At 46.3% G+C, this 17,467-nt stretch overlaps 1 protein-coding gene across 2 annotated transcripts in view; it reads right to left on the bottom strand.

Moving 5' to 3' along the window:
* AGBL4 (AGBL carboxypeptidase 4) overlaps positions 1-17,467 on the bottom strand; it is a 795,252-nt gene that overhangs the window by 200,765 nt on the left and 577,020 nt on the right. The window lies entirely within an intron of this gene.

Below are 17,467 nucleotides of genomic sequence, written 5' to 3'. Positions count from 1 at the left end.
CCTGCCCAGTGTGCCACCCTGTACCCTGCCCCTGATGCTGGTCTTTGGGCTTGGGATGATGCTCCCTGTTATCCCCTGACAGAAGCGGGGCTTCCTCTGGTGTTCCTGACACTCCCGAGAAGCTGGCCTTGGTCATGAGGCATAGCACTTAGAGATAGACAGGACCCACGGGACTGTTTAGGTCAATCCCCTCATTTTACAGATTGGGAAACTGAGTTCCAGAGAGTAGACTCAGGGTCAGCCAGATAGTGTCAGGGGCAGAATCTGAATCAAGGACTTTTGATTCAGAATCTTGTCCTTTCATTGGAGTCTCTGGAGCCAAAGCACCCCCTGGTGCAAAGGGCTACCTGTTGCTGCTGTGTTCCCAAGCTAGGCAGCCTGAGAAGGGGTCCAGTGCTGGTCTCAGGGGAGCCAGGTTAAAACCTGGCTCTGTTACCTTGGATAAGTCCCTTCTCTCTGTGCTTCAATTTCCTTATCTGTCAAATGGTAGTAGGCATGCTGGGGCTGGGGGGGGGGGGCTCGCGTTGGACTACATGAGCACTAAATCTCATGAATTACCTTGTACTATATTAAACCAGGGGCTGGGAAGCAGGGGCATGGGGAGGGCTCTTCTAAGAAAAATGAAAACATCTTTAAATGCATGAAATAAATTGCAGAGGGTTACAAAGGAAACCAATCATTTTGAAATATGCTGATCAAAATAGTTTTTGAAAGTCCAAGTTCACTTACCCAAGTTAAGAAACCTTGGTAAAGGAATAGGGTAGAAGGAGGGAGATAGAGACATAAATTGTAGACTGATTGAGGGGGAGAAGACAGAGAGAGACACAGACAGAGACAAAGACAGACAGGAAGAAAGAGACAGAAACACGAATTGTCCACTGATTTATTGGGGATGGGGGGAGAGAGAGAGAGAGAGAGAGAGAGAGAGAGAGAGAGAGAGAGAGAGAGAGATTGATTGATTGATTGATTGTAGGAAGTCTCTGAGTCGTTCTTGCCTAGGAGCTCCCAACCCAAGAAATTCTTTTTTTTTTTTAATTTTTATTTTTTTTTTGAGGGGTAATGAAAGTAAAGTGACTTGCCCAGGGTCACATAGCTAGTAAGTTTTGAGGGTCTGAGGCCGGATTTGAACTCAGGTCCTCCTGAATCCAGTGCTGGTGCTTTATTCACTACACCACCTAGCTGCCCTCCCCCAAGGAGTTCTTTTCTTATCAAATTCAGGCCTCTCTTTCCAGTACTTCTCTTGGCTCAGTCCCCTTCTCTCCCCTCCAACAGCCACAACCTGAGCTCAGGCTTTCACCACCCCCTCTCATTTGGACAACTGTGATGGCCTCCTCTTTGGTCCACTTACCTCCATGCTCTCCCTTCTCCAATTCATCCTGCATCAATTGCCAAAAGAACCTTCCCCAGGCACATGTCTGACCACATCACTCCCTTGCTCAAGAAGCTTAAGTGGCTCATTATTTACTAGAGGGATAAAAAAGGAATTCCTGGGCTGCATTCAAGTAACCCATGCTTGGGATGGTCTCTCCCACGTCCACCTGTTTCTGGCCTTCACCTGTTCAGGCCTGCCTCCTAGCTGACCTTCCCTGACTCTCAAAGCCAGCAGTGAGGCCGGTCCCGGCCCCTCAGCCGCCCTCACTGTCTGCCCAAGGATGCTTCCTCTGTTCTAGCAGGGCCTTGAATTGTTCTTGCACCTGGCTCATTTTGCCTTCAGGTCAGAGGCTCACCCTGAGAGCCTAGACAAAGCAGAGGGCTGCATGCTCCCACATTCCTCCTGTCTGTTGAATTCCTGACCATCCTTTAAAATGCAGCTCAAAGGCTGTGTCTTTCTGAAGGTCTTCCTTGATCCTGCTCCCCACCCAAGTCAATAGTGACCTTCTTACTCCCCTGAGACCTCAGAGAGCCCTGTCTTTGCCTCTCTATGATGTGAGCATCATGCAATTGTAAGAACTAGAGATCTCTGCATCGGAGCATTGTCAGAACCAAACACTGAGCCTTCTACATAGTAGGTGCTTAATAAGTGATCACTGGGTTGATCTGGAGGGCATCAAAAGAGCCATCTGTACCTTTGTCATAACCCACCCTGCTAAACTTGGGAAAGAAGGCAGGAAGAGGGGCCCCTGGAAGCCTCGGGATGCCCACATCCACAGATAGAAATAGTCTGGGTTTACAGCTATTCCTGGCTCTCCCTCGGGGGCCCCATACCCTTCAACATGCTCGGTTGGCCTCTAGGCGACAAGCCATCACCATCCTTTGTCCCCCTGCCCCCATCCCCTTTAAATATTAAAAAATAAAATCACTGGCAATTAATTTCTTCCATACTGTTCGATCATGACCAATAAGCAGGCGGCATGTGCGCGGGAGGGGTGGGGGGCTGTGACGGCATGCGGAGACAGCATTCTAAATGAGTTTGTTTATCATTCCGGAATTCTAATCCAGAGGCCTCCCTTTCTACATTCTGCTAACATCCTGAGATGTATACAAATGAGCCCGGCTCGGGAAAATAACTTAATAAACTCAGGGTTAGCTGCACAATTAGTGGAGGCATCTGGGAGCTATAAACCCCACAGAAGAGCATTTCCATCTTTCTTGTACATCCAGGGCTTCAATTTCCCAGCTCAAGGCCCCCACCCCCGATGCCCCATTTCCCCCTGCCCTCAGTCCATAAATCTGTCATTTGAAAGAGGCCGTGTTGGATGCAGAGGATCACAGACTCAGGGCTGGAGGAGGCCTGGGGATGTGGTCCAACCCCCTCCTGTTACAGGGTGGAAAACTGATGCCCACAAAGGTGACAAGGACTCGTCTGATGCCACAGGGGAGGGAAGCGGGCAGAGCTGGCACTTGGACCCAAGATATCTCTAGCCAGTCAGCGCCTTTTCACAGCACAGCCCTGGGGAAACACGGCAGAATCAGTTTTTAAAAGAGCTTGCTCCTACTCCGTTCAACAACTGGACCAAGTACCTACTGTGGGCCAGGCACTGGGCAAAGTTCTGGGAATGCAGAAATAAAAGTGATGTGGTGCCTGTCCTCAGAAGGCTTCCATTCTCCTGGAGAATAATAAATCATGTGATCAGGGGCAGCTAGGGGGCGCAGTGGATAGAGCACTGGCCCTGGATTCAGGAGGACCTGAGTTCAAATATGGCCTCAGACACTTAACACTTACTAGCTGTGTGACCCTGGGCAAGTCACTTAACCCCAATTGCCCCCCCACCCCCCCCCCCCGCAAGAAAAAGAAAGAAAGAAATAATAAACCATGTGATCTTGGGCAACTCACTGCCCTGACTGGAACTCGGTTCCCATACTAGTAAAAATGAAGGGGTGAGACTAGGTGATTTTTGAGGGCCTTCCCAACTCTGACATTCCCTGTTCTAAGGCCCCTTCTAGTTCCTATGTTCTAAGATCTCTCCCAGATCTAACATTCCATGTTCTTTTTTTAAAAATAAATTTCTGAGGGGCAGCTAGGTGGCACAGTGGATAAAGCACCGGCCCTGGATTCAGGAGGACCTGAGTTCAAATCCAGCCTCAGACACTTGACACTTACTAGCTGTGTAACCCTGGGCAAGTCACTTAACCCTCATTGCCCTGCAAAAAATAAATAAATTATTAAATAAAATAGATTTCTTACTGATTATTTTAACATCAACTATATTTTCCAATGTATCCCTCCCCCTAGTGCCTCTTAGTGAGCCTTCCCTTATAAAGAATTTTAAAAAGAGGTCTTGAAGTGGCTCTCAAGGAGGCAAAAATAGACAACTCCAGCATTTCTTTCCTTCATCTTTTCCCCAGGGAGACTTTGATTCCTGCCAGGAAGTGAAGGAAGATGTTGGGGCCAAAGCTAGCCACACTGTTCTTCTCAGAGAGACATGGTACTAGGCTAGAATTATATCTATCTACTCCCTGAAATATTATTAGCCAACAGGCATAGTTTTTAGGCTTAAGCTAAACTCTGGATCTCTCTTCCTTAACAGGGAAGGAGAACCCCAAGTTCTCAGTAACTTCCTTCAAGGAGACTTGACCCCATTCCCACCAGGTGCCAAGTTCACAATGAACATAGCAAACAGCAAAGAAACCCATTTACCCAGAAATCAGAGAAAGTATACACATGAGCATGGATGCCAGACAGCCCACAGTGAAGGAGCTTCCCTACTGGGAGGGAGATATCTCAGTTCAACCGAGTCCCCCGATGTCACCCAAGGGGACATTTTCCCAAAGCCTCTAGAATTCTATCTGGGGACAGGGACATGGTGGAGACTGCCAGCTCTGCTCACACTGGCTCCTTCCCAGGGTCTCTCCCTCCCTCCCTCCAGTGACCTGAAGAAAGGTTGGTATTACACATCTCTCACGCCTGAAAGCCAGGACCCAGATCTTTCTTCTTGCTCCTGCTAACTCCAGTCTGTCCCTCACACAAACACAGGGCATCGGCCTCCACCAAAGAGGTAAGTCGCATACCATTGGCCCTTTGAGTCAGGGTTATAGAAGAAAAAAAGATTTCCATAAAACTAATCAATATATTTAACCAGTCTAATGTCTCAGCAAAGGAGGACACGATCTATTCTTTGGGACCATGCTTGTTCTTTTTAATTTTACAACTCTCTCTTTTTTGGGGGGGGGCAGTTGAGGTTAAGTGATTTGCTCAGAGTCACAAAGCTAGTAAGTGTCTGAGGCTGGATTTGAATTCAGGTCCTCCTGACTCCAGGGCTAGTGCTCTATTCATTGCGCCACCTAGCTGCCCCCATGTTTATTGTTTCTTACAGCACAAGAATATCACATTGCATTTATGTGCCACAGTCGGCTGTGCTGTTCCCTGACTGACGGGTGTTTGCTTTGTTTCCAGTCTTCGCTACCACAAACATGATGCTAGAAGCATTTTAATGCACGCGGGCCTCCGTTTGTCAATAGCCCCTTTGAGGTACCTGCCTCACAGTGGAATCTGGTTTCTAAGGCACCCTCTTGGCTCTGATATTCTTTGAGTCCATAAAAACAGAGGAAATATAACACAATTTGAAATGGTGAGGGATTTTTTCCCATGTTCAGTGACCCCACTCAGTCACCAGTCATTGTCCCTGACCCATCATTTCCAGAAAATAAAACCCAAATAAAAAGAAAGCGAAAAGTAACTGAATTACCATTGACTCAGACTCTTCTGCTGGCTACTTGTCCTCGCTGCCCCGGCTCCCCTGTGGGCACTAACATCTTTCTGTGGGCCAGGAATCATCACAAATCTGGTTCGTTCAAAGATGCAAGAGTTGGAAGCAAAAGTGGGGTCATACTCTGGGAAAGTGTGCAGGGAGAAAGAACAGGCAGTGGAGCCAAGGGGCCCAGAAGTGTCTCAGTTCTGTCCAAATGGTCCAGGTCTAAAGGGCCCACCCTCTGGAGTAAATCAGAACTCCCTGGATCAGAGCGACCCATTCCTGTTTAAGCATCATGCTAGAGTCATAAAATCTCAAAGTTGGAAGGAACCTCAGAGGCCTCCAGGCCAACACATGCTTGAGAAAGGAACCCTTCTAGAATAGCCTACAAGGGGTCATCCAGCCTTTGCCTGAAGACTTCCAGGGAAGGGGGACCCCACCCACGACGTCCTAAGGCAGCCCGCTGCACTCATGGATGCTTCTACCTTTAAAGATCCCTCACTCAATCAGCACAGATTCATTGATTACCCACTACATGCTAGGCACTGTGCTAGACGCGGGGGACACACGCAGCGACTGGAGATGGTGCTACCAGGTGGAGGAATCAGGAGGTGGTTTCCTTTAAGGATTGAGCTAGGAGTTGCCAGGGGGAGAGGAGGAGAAGGAGGAGCATTTCAAGATAAGAGAATGGCTTGAGCAAAGGCGTAGAGGTGGGGGACAGACTGTCACATTCGGGGACCATTATGTAGCCCAGTCTAGCTGGAGAAGTGTGATATGATAGGTAGCGCACATTTAGCCGCGGCCAACAGGCCAAAGTAAGACGTGAAAGTCTTCAGATGCCAAACGGAACTTTATATTCTGTCTGCAGGCTGATGCTTAGGACTGACGGGGTCATTCCGATTTCAGAACTATCTGCTTGGCAGCTGTGTGGAGGACTGGCAGGCGGAGACACTGGTTATTGGAACAATCCAGATAAGAGGCCCCAAGGGCCTGAACCAGGAGGGTTATGGTGGAAGCAGAGAGAACAAGATGGATAGGAGAGGTGTGCAGGAGGCTTCTCCTTGAACCAAGTCTAAGTTTGTCCCTTTGTGACTTGGTTTTGCCCTCTGATGCCAAGCAGAACCAGGCTATTCATAGGCAAATAAAGGTTTATTTAACTGTACCATGACCTAGCAAACACTTGACCAAAATCAAGGAAAACTATATACGTGGCCAAAAAGGAAATGACGCCTCCTTTTCAAAACAAATGCATCTTATTGACTCCTTTTGTTTCTACCACACTCTCATTTGTGGGGGTAACAGCCCTTCTCTTCCTTTCTCCTCTCACTGATGAGACTTCCCTATGACAGAAAAACAATCAAAACCATCTGACACAAGGAACAGGGCTTACAACTGTACAGCGTCCTGCCCTCGAAGCACTCCACCCTTCTGTGGGAGGATGGAAGCTTGTTCCATTGTCTCTTCTTGGGGAATCTCTGTGGCATTTAAAACTTCTCAGAGGGCCGCTAGGTGGTGCCGTAGATGGAGCACCGATCCTGGAGTCAGGAGGACCTGAGTTCAAATTCGGCCTCAGTCACTTAACACTTACTAGCTGTGTGACCCTAGGCAAGTCACTCAACCCCAATTGCCTCACCAAAAAAAAAAAAAAAAAACAAACCAAACAAACAAACAAAAAAAACTTCTCAGAGCTTGGCTTCCTTTTAGTTTCCTTTTATTTACACTGCCACCATTTTCTATGTTGTTCTTTTGATTCTGATTATTTTATTCTGCATCAATTTGTGCAAATCTCTGCAGGATTCGATGGGTTCCCATATTTGGTGGTGTTTTTTTTTTTTTGCGGGGGGGGAGGGGGAGGCAATGAGGGACCAATTCACAGCTCACCTGTAGGTATACTGATGTGTCTATCTTATCCCAGATCTTTTTGTTTTTATCCCAGCTCTTTCTTTTTGTTTTTGCTTTGTTTTTGCAGGACAACGAGGGTTAAGTGACTTGCCCAAGGTCACACAGCTAGTAAGTGTCAAGTGTCTGAGGCTGAATTTGAACTCAGGTACTCCTGACTCCAGGGCAGGTGCTTTATCCACTGTGCCACCTAGCCACCCCCTATCCCAGATCTTTCAATTGTTAGTTAGATCCATTTTTTTTTTGTTGATTTCCCCCTCCTCCCAATTTTTAGAGGATGAGGTGAAATCTCAAGTAGTTTTAATATGTATTCACCTTACTATTAGTGATCTGGAACCTATTTCCACAGGGTCATTTATCATTTGCAATTCTTCCTTTTTATTTTTTGTTTTGTTTTGTTTTTATTTGTTTGTTTGTTTGTTTTTTTGTGGGGCAATGAGGGTTAAGTGACTTGCCCAGGGTCACACAGCTAGTAAGTGTAAAGTGTCTGAGGCCGGATTTGAACTCAGGTACTCTTGAATCCAGGGCCGGTGCTTTATCCACTACGCCACCTAGCTTCCTTTTTAAAAAATTAAAAATTAAATTTAATAATCAATTTTGGGTTACATTTTAAGTTCCAAGCTGTCTCCTCCCTCCTTTGCCATACCACACTAGAGAAGCTACCATTTCACTCACTCATACACACACACACACACACACACACACACACACACACACACACAACCACACTATACATACTTCTATTTATCAGTTCTTTCTCTGGAGGGGGATAGCATCTTCTTTCATAGGTCCTTTATAAGTTGGTTTGAATATTTGTAATACTCAGAATAGCTTGTTCATCCACAGTTATTTTTCAAACGATACTGTTGTTACAACATCCAATATTTTCTTGGTTCTGCTTATTTCACTCTCCATTATTCCATGCAAGTCTTTCCTTGTTTTTCTAAAATGCAATTCTTTTAAAAAGTGTTCATATCCTTTGACTAGTTTATCTACTGAGAATGAATACCTTCTATTGCTATATATCTGTGTTAATTGTCTAAAGACCTCATGTATCAATCATATTCTTATCAATGATAATTAATAGAAGTTGCTAAACTTCCTACATTTTCCACGAAAATCTCTAAGATTCTAGGTTGTGGAACAGGTGCTGATCTGATAGAATGAGCTCCTCAATAGGCGTTCCCTTCGCCAATGAAGGTCTTTTATAAAAACATGATGTGGGTTTTTTCTCTCACTTTACAATTTACCTTTTTTATTCTATCTCCATTGATTTTATTTTTTCAAAAGCTTTTAAATTTTACATAACTGAAATAATTGTTTTTTATCAAGAATTAGCTTTTCATGCCCAAAGGGCTATGGGGCTGTGCATACCCTTTGACCCAGTAATACCACTACTAGGTTTGTATCCGAAAGAGATCATAAAAAGGGAAAAGGGCCCACGTGTACAAAAATATTTATAGCAGCTCTCTTTGTGGTGGCAAAGAACTGGAAATTTAGGGGACAGCCATCAACTGGGGAATGGCTGAACAAGTTGTGCTATAAGAATATAATGGAATATTATTGTGCTATAAGAAATGATGAACAGATTTCAGAAAAACCTGGAAAGACTTGAACGAACTGATGCTGAGTGATGTGAGCAGAACCAGGAGAACATTGTACACAGTAACAGCAACATTGTGAGATGATCAACTGTGATAGACTTAGCTCCTCTCGGCAATAGGATGATCCAAGACAATCCCAAAGGCCTCAGGATGAAAAATGCTTTCCACATCCAGAAAAAGAACTATGGAATCTGAATGCAGAATGAACCATACTATTTCTACTTTTCTTTTTTTGACGTTTTTCCCTTTTGTTCTGATTCTTCTTTCACAACATGACTAATGTAGAAATATGTTTCATGTGGTTGTACATATATAACCTATATCAGATTGCTTTCTGTCTTGGGGAGGGGGGAGGGAAGGGAGAGAAGGGAGGGGTGAAGAAAAATTTGGAACTCAAAATCTTATAAAACAAGTGTTGAAAACTGTCTTTACATGTAACTGGAAAAATAAAATACTATTAAGATTGGAAAACAATAAAATGGGGATTATTTAAAAAAGAATTAGCTTCCTAGTTATACTTCAGGAAGCTACTGCCTTCTAATTTTTAAATGCCATGACCTTTTATGAGAGGTAGCATACCAGAGTGGATAATGAGCTAGCCTAAGAGTCAGGGAAGCCTGAGATCAAGCCTTGTCTCTGTCAGACAAATACTAGCTGGGTGACCCCAAGACCTCTCAGGGCACTCTGGAAGGTCTGTAGTGGCAGATCATCTGTATTGGCAGAGGGAGTTGCTTTCCTGGGAGTTTCCTATAGAAACTAAATGACATTTGGTTAAAAAAGAAAAAGATCCATTTTGATCTTAGCATTTCGTGTGATATAAAATGTTGGTCAGATTTCTGCCAAACGAATTTCTGGCTTTTCTAGCAGGTCTTGACAAAAGGGAGTCTTTCCCTTCTTCACTTGTTCCCTCCTGTTTCCTACTGTTCTATTCTGTTTTACTGATCTACGTTCCTGATTCTTAACCAAGGTCAAGTCATTCGGGTGGCTATTGCTTCATAACATTGTTGGGTAGCTTGTAGTACCCTCCTCTCCAATTTTCCCTCACTATTTTCTTTGAGATTCTAGACCTTTTGTTCCTTCAAACAACTCCTGTCATCCTTTTGTCTAGTGCTATACAGCATATGCTCGCTTTATTTTGATTTGTATAGTGCTAAATCTTTAAATTAATTTGGGTAGTATCATCATTTTAATTATAAAACCATAAATATTATATATTATATTATATTAATTTTCTATAATTATCACAAAGTCTCCAACCATAAATAATAAGCACATTTACACTTAGTTAACTCTTCATTTTTAAAAAGAGCGTTTTATGGGTTTAATCTAAATTGTGTATGTGTGTGTCATTTGTGTGTGTGTTGATAAATTAACTCCCAGATATGTTAAACATTTTTGTAATTCTTTTGAATGGAATCTCATGTATTATCTTTTTTCCTCTAGTTTTTGCTAGTACTGTATAGCAAAACTGAAAACTTCTGTGGATTTATTTTGTACTAGCTATATTACTGAATTGTTAATCATCTAAATTCGTTTCTCTAATAATTCACTGAGATTTTCTAAGTACCCCATACTGTCATCTGCAAATAGGCATAATTTTGGGTCATTTCTGTGGATATTTACACTTTTATTGTAGTTCTCATGTTATTGCTTTATCTGGTATTTTTATAGCTATGTCAAATAAGAGTGGGGAGAGGGTGAGAAGAGGGAAAATCATTGCTTTACCCATTTATACTAGAAAAGTTTCTAGTTTTTCTACAATACAAACGATGTTAATGCTCATATGCTTTGGATCATATTTAGAGAAAGTCCATCCTTGGTTATGCTTTTTAGAGCCTTTAACATACGAATGCTGTATTTTGTCAAAGGCCTTTTATGCATCTATTGAAATTATCAGGGGGCAGCTAGGTGGTGAAGTAGATAGAGCACTGGCCCTGGATTCAGGAGGACCTGAGTTCAAATGCGGCCTCAGACACTTAACACTTACTAGCTGTGTGACCCTGGGCAAGTCACTTAACCCCAACTGCCTCACCTATATATATATATAAATAAATTATCAGGTGTTTATATTATTAAGTTATCCTTTTGTTTATGTTATTAAATGGTGGCATGACCCCCACGCCAAGCCATGTGTTTTTTGTGATCACTCTTTCTCTCTTTTCTTTCTTTCTCTCTTTCTCTCTCCTCTCTTTCTTTTTTTTTTTTTTTAGGGCAATGAGGGTTAAGTGACTTGCCCAGGGTCACACAGCTAGTAAGTGTCAAATGTCTGAGCCTGGATTTGAATTCAGGTCCTCCTGAGTCCTTGGGTCAGTGCTTTATCCACTGCACCACCTAGCTGACCCCTCTTTCTTTCTTTCTTAGCTGTTCACTAACCATCTCTTTGATAATTCTTCTAAAATTTCCCAGGAACTGACATCAAGTTAGCTGATCTATAGTTTGCTGAATCCCGTCCCTTTTTTTAAACAAAGACAACATTTGCCCTTCCTCAGTATTGTGGCATGTCTCCTGTTTTCCATGACCTTTCAGTGATAGTGGGTCAGCAGTTACAACTTCCAGTTAATTCAGGACCTGTGGATGTAATCTATGCTGGATGATTTGAATTTATCAATGACAAATTAATTGACAAGCAGTGAGGACAGAGCACTGAACTTGGAGTCAGGAAGACCTCAGTCTGAGTCTAGCCTCAGGTGCTTAACAGCTGTGTGCCCCAGGGGCAAGTCACTTCCCCGAGTTCCAGTTTCCTTAACTATAAAATGGTGATAGTGACAGCTGTAGCATCAATCTCTCAGGAGTGTTTTGGGCACCTTAAACATCATCTTGGTCTCACTGCCTCATTTTTATACGGAGAGGCTGAGAGAACTGCCCAAGGTCACATGTAGTAAATGACAAGGGATGAGAAAAATGAAACACTGTATGCAAAGCACTTTGCAAGCCTCGCTCACTCACTCTCTCTATGTTGGCTACAATTAGTCTACGATGGAACGATGGATCTGTAGACAGCTCTAATGGGACACAGGCTGAGGCTCCCACATCTTTGGTGGGGATTCTTCCACTGGGCATCCACTATGACCACTTCCTCATGCTGACCCAGATGGGAGGAGGGCAGGTTAAGGGGACAGAGAGGCTCCGAGGCATTACAGCTGAAAGGGAAGTCAGAGCTACCTTCTCCAAGGTGCACATCTGACAGAGGAGCAGAGTAACCCCCAGAGAGAGGAAGGACCATCTCACTAGTAAAGCGGCCAGGCTGGAAGCCCAATAAAGCCCAATAAAGCCCCACCCCCACTCCAAACCCAGAGCTCTTTTAAGATCGCTGCCCTAAAGTATGTTAGGGACTGTCATATTCAAGAGAGATTGAGCACCCTTGTGCTGCTTGGCCCCGAGAGAAGGAGATGGGTGTACTGCCTCTACAGGTGGTGAGCTCCCTGTGGTGACCAGCTGCCACGGAGGGCTCTGCCAGCTCCGAGGCTCTGTGGCTGATGCTTTGCTGACGCGTGTGCAAGTAAGGGCGCCTGATTTATGGGCACAGCAATCAATCTCCTCTTCTCCTTGTCCCTAAGAACCAGTTGCGACCCCGCCTGGAATGCTCTTTCAAAGCCTTTCCTCCTCGTCAATCCCAGGCCATTGCAATGCCCAGGGCCCCCCATTCGGAGCCCTTGTGTTGATGCCTTCATCTACCCCAGCATCCTTCTGCCGATTGGCCTGGCCCATGGCACATTGCGGTGAGGCCTTGCGAGCTCCCGGGGCTTAATGAGTACATCAATTATTGTTCGGGGGGGAAAGGGGGGGGGAGAGCGGTGTCTCTTTAAAGGTTATTTGAAGGTTGATCGCTATCTCCTTCCTTATATCCAGCCAATCTATCTCAGCCTTATGAATGTATTTGACCTTTTTATAGTTACCAGGGAAAAAATAACAGAACAAAAGTTAATTTCGAGCTCGATAATACAGTGTCTTTTCCCTCCTGCCGCAATGAAAGGGCATTTAAATCGATACCTGCACAATGGGCCGCTGATGAATGTTGGGACCCAATTTTCTCATTTTGCTAACTGGAGATGGGGAATTTTGAATAGTTCTCCAGGCCAGCCGTCGTCCCTGGCCGCCGCGAGGCTGGGTGCATTGTGCCTAAACAATGCCGCTGGCGGGGAATCATTAGGGGAGGATCAGCAGTCCTGAAAAGGTCAGTTACTTAGAAATGTCAGCTTTCAATGGAGCCCGCCGGACCCGCAGATGCCGGGATCCAATTAAAGGGATGAGCGGAGGGCCGGGCAACGTGGCCCTGACCCAGAATGATAATCAGCCATTGCAGGGAGGCCAGAGAAGCTCCCTTTGTTCCCGGCCTTTCCAGTGCCCTTCTTGGGGTCACCCCAACTCAGAGGTTCATCAGTGGCGAGAGCTCAAAGGGACTTGGGTGGGGAGGGAAGCCCAGGTGGATGTCTCGGAGGCAGCCAGGAGACCTGAGATCTAGTGCCGGCTCTGCAGGGAGCTCCATGTAGAACCTGGGGCGGGCTTTTCCTGTGGACCCTCCAGACTAACCCCTAGAGGAGGAAACGGAAGCTAAGAGCGGTGATCTAGGTCATGCAGGCAGGAAAGAGCAGGCGTGAGATCCGAACTCAGGTCCTCGGACTCCCAACACTCACATTCTTTCCCCTTCGTGGAAGGACCGCCGGCCTTAGATGCGGCACAGAGACCTGCCCCCGCCCCTCTCTTGTTGTGTACCCTTGGACAAATCTCCTTCCCTCTCCGGGCCTCAGTTTGCATTTCTGTAAAACGAGCGGGTTACATCCGATGGCGGTTAAGTTCCGTCCACCTCTCAAATTACAAGGCCATCATCCTGCCCCTGTAATAATTCCCTTCCTCCAGGGACGCTGCCCCAGCAAATCCTGTTGGGGGCGGGGGAGGCTTCCCTCACTCTGATACTGCAGGGCCCTGCCTGGCTGGTCCTTCCTTAGACATGGGCCGGGGCAAGCTGGGCTCAGAACATTGAGTCACCTTTTTTTTTTTTTTTTTTTTAGTGAGGCAATTGGGGTTAAGTGACTTGCCCAGGGTCACACAGCTAGTTCATGTTAAGTGTCTAAGGTCGGATTTGAACTCAGGTACTCCTGACTCCAGGGCCAGTGCTCTATCCACTGAGCCACTTAGCTGCCCCCAGAACATTGAGTCAAAAGGACACTCAATGACTACTTTTAGCTGATATTCAACACACCCGAGGCATAGATTGAGCGCTGGAAGAAGAACTTAAGCCCCTGGAGGGTAGGGACGGTTTCCCTTTTGTCTCTGAATGTCTCCAGGGACAAACAAGCTTAATAAAGGTGTGTTGGTTGATGGAGTCCCATTAGGTGCCTCATTTTGAAGAGGAGGAAGCTGAGAAGTTAGAACGGCAAGAAGGTGACCGAGTCAGGCACATGGCTAGTTACAAACCAGGCTGGACCCTGATCCCAAGTCCCCTGGTTTCACATCAAGGACCATTCCAGAACAACACGCTGATAGTTCCTTTTTGCTTGACAGTTGAGCTGGTCTCTCTGGGCCTTAGTGTCCCCATGTGTAAAATGAAGATAGGGGATCGAATGACATCTAAAGCACGCCCGCCCCCAGCTTTAAGTTCATGACAAAATGGAGCCATCTCAGCCAGCCTGGGCAAAAGGGTGCTCAGCTTAATTACACACTGTAGAACTGAAGGGATGTTGGGGGGATCGCATCAGCTCAGCAACACTGAGCCACTGTTCAGAAGGAGAGGACCCAGGAATTCCCAGGGTCAGCTGGCCACCAGCCAAACACAAGACTGGGCCCTGAACCATCACAATTTCCCTTGGCCTGTGTGTCTCACCCTGGGCCCAGCCTTCCAACCAGGGTAGAGAAGATGCTTGGTGGGCTGAATAACAGCTGGGGCAGGACTGAGCTCCAGTCATGGACTCTTTTGTGTGGAAAGAGGCCCTAGTACAGCCACCCCCTCCCCTTCTCTTGAACAGGAGTAGGGCCCTGTGTGGGAATTGTGGGAACTGAGTGAACCACATAGCACCATCTTGTAACTCAATTCTGGATCCAGCTCAGTTCCCTTTCTATTCACTTATGGGTCTAGTCCAATTTCTGTCTTGGGAGAAAACTTTATTCAGTTATGGGAATTGAGAGAAAACCTTATTGCATTGTTTGGACCTAGCCCTGCATGGCTAGGCAGCTGGACCACCCTCTACCTGCTGCTTAGAGGCCCTTAACTAAGAACCTGGGTTATACTGACCAGAAATTCAGTCAGATCCAAAGACTGATGCAAGGAGTTTACTCACAATTGAACATCTCTGATTTTCAACTTTTTTCCGGGGCAATGAGGGTTAAGTGACTTACCCAGGGTCACACAGCTAGTAAGTGTCAACTGTCTAAGACCAGACCTGAACTTGGGTCCTCCTGAATCCAGGGCCAGTGCTTTATCCACTGCCCCACCTAGCTGTCCACAATTGTACATCTCACGAAACCCATGGGTCTTATCTGCAAATTGGCCCTATCCTGGTCAATCAGTGACTGTTTCTTTGTTCCTTTGATTGAATACAGACACTTGGAGGGCTGATGCCTCTTTTTCTGATTTCAGAATATTGCACCTGTTTGTTCTTCCCCTCCCAACATGGGAAGCCCCTAATCCTTCCTTCAACTAAAAATCAGATGACCTATTCCTGAATCCTGGTTTACATCCTGTTAAATTTTTTTTTTTTTAGTGAGGCAATTGCGGTTAAGTGACTTGCCCAGGGTCACACAGCTAGTAAGTGTTAAGTGTCTGAGGCCGAATTTGAACTCAAGTACTCCTGACTCCAGGGCCAGTGCTCTATCCACTACCTGCCCCCTAAATTTTTTCTTTTAATGCATAAAAATAAGTTTCCCCCTGTATTTGGGGTCCAGTGCCAAGCTGAGGAAGGCTGGTCCCCATTTATCAGGCAATTGGCATGCATTGCTTAATAAATTGCATGCTTGGAAGCTTCACTTTTGTTTCCTTGGTTACTTCAGATTTCACCCATCACACCTGAGCTAGAACACAAACCCTCACCCAGGTTCCACAGACTCCCAGGTAAGGCCACATGCACCCTTCACTTTAGGGGACTGACCAAGGTTTGGGCCTATGTGAGAGCAGCCATAAGTTCAGGAAGGTCATGAGCTTTGAGCTTAGGGATGTCTGACATCCAGGCACATGCAAGCTCAGCTCTGGTATGTGCTTCCTCAGGCTGGCTGCAGGGGAACAGCTTTTTCATCAACATCAGCCCCCAAGAACAGCTCCTCAGCCCCTGAGAAGTTAAGTTACTTGTCAGAGCAGGGATTTATGCAGAGAAAGGCACAGATCAACAAAGGAAGGAAGGAAGGAAGGAAGGAAGGAAGGAAGGAAGGAAGGAAGGAAGGAAGGAAGGAAGGAAGGAAGGAAGGAAGGAAGGAAGGAAGGAAGGAAGGAAGGAAGGAAGGAAGGAAGGAAGGAAGGAAGGAGAGGACCATATTGTTAATAGTGACAATGACTACTGCAGCAGCCTGCTGGCTGGCCTCCCTGCCTCAGATCCCCAGACCATATAATCCAGACTGAGGATTCTCTCTGGATGCCCCCAAGGCTGGGACATTCTCCCTCCTCATCTCTGGCCACCTTCAAGTCCTAACTAAAACCCCGCCTCCCACAGGAAGTCTTCCCTGATCCCTCTTGATACTAGTGCCTTTCCTCTCGATTATCTCCAATTGATCTCATCCATAGCTTGACCATACAGAGTCATCTGCACCTTGTCTCCCCATCAGATTGTGAGCTCCCTGAGGGCAGGCGCCATCTTTGCCATTTCTTTGTGTCCCCAGTTCTTACCTCGGTGACTAGCACACAGTCTGTGCTTCCTCAATGTTTGTTGACTTGACAACCCCCTCTGCGGTTCTCCAAGTGCCTCACGGAAGGGCCCTGCTGAGGGAGGGGACTGGAGTCCTGGCCAGGCTCCACTTCCTGATTATGAGACCAGGTAGGTGCACGCCCTCACTCATGAAAGCACAGTGCACAGTGTGGAGAGGGAGAGGGATGAAGGGCAGAGTGGGGCAGGCCTTGGAGCCAGAAGACCCGCCTGCAGGTCCTGCCTGAGACACCTCATGGACAAGCCCATCAAGGCACCAGACAATTCTCCAAGGCTATGAGCTACAGAAGAGATGCTGATCTACCTGGGTGAAGGGAATGCCCACACTAGGAAAGTCCAGGGCCAGATCCAACAACAACAACAACAACAAACAACTGATATACTTCTTTCTCTCATGTTGCCTCCCTCCACAGAACCACATCTCCTTCAGAACACATGGCTTTCATTTTTGTTTTTTTATTCTAGGTGGGCAGCTAGGTGGCACTGCTCTAGATAGACCTCCTAAGCTGGAGTCAGGAAGACTCATCTTCCCGAGTTCAAATCCCGCCTCGGACCCTTACTAGTTGTGAGGCCCTGGGCAAGTTACTTCACCCTATTTGCCTCACTTTTCTCATCTGTCAAACGAGCCGGAGAAGGAAAAGGCGCACCCCTCCAGTGTCTCTGCCAAAAAAACTTCAAATGGGATCCCCCAAAGTAGAACACAACTGAACCGACCGAACGACAACAGATCACAGCGCCTGGCCCACAGTAGATACTCGGTACACATTTGTTGAACTGAATTCCAGTTTTACAGAGGGGGAAATTGAGGTGCAGAGTGGCAGAGGGCCCCACGGCTAAGACGTTCCAGAGCGAGGAGTCTTGATTCCCAAGCCCCAGCCTTGGCCTCCCTCCCTACTGAGTCTCTGTCTCCCAACAATTTGTTCCAGTCACGCCATGGACAAGCTGCAGTACCAGCACGGATTATGTCATGGCCCACAGGACCATGCAT

Source organism: Dromiciops gliroides, chromosome 4 (assembly GCF_019393635.1).
Source record: "Dromiciops gliroides isolate mDroGli1 chromosome 4, mDroGli1.pri, whole genome shotgun sequence".
NCBI lineage: Eukaryota > Metazoa > Chordata > Mammalia > Microbiotheria > Microbiotheriidae > Dromiciops > Dromiciops gliroides.
The sequence above is the reverse complement of the archived record's forward strand: the minus strand, read 5'-3'. Positions and strand labels throughout refer to the sequence as shown.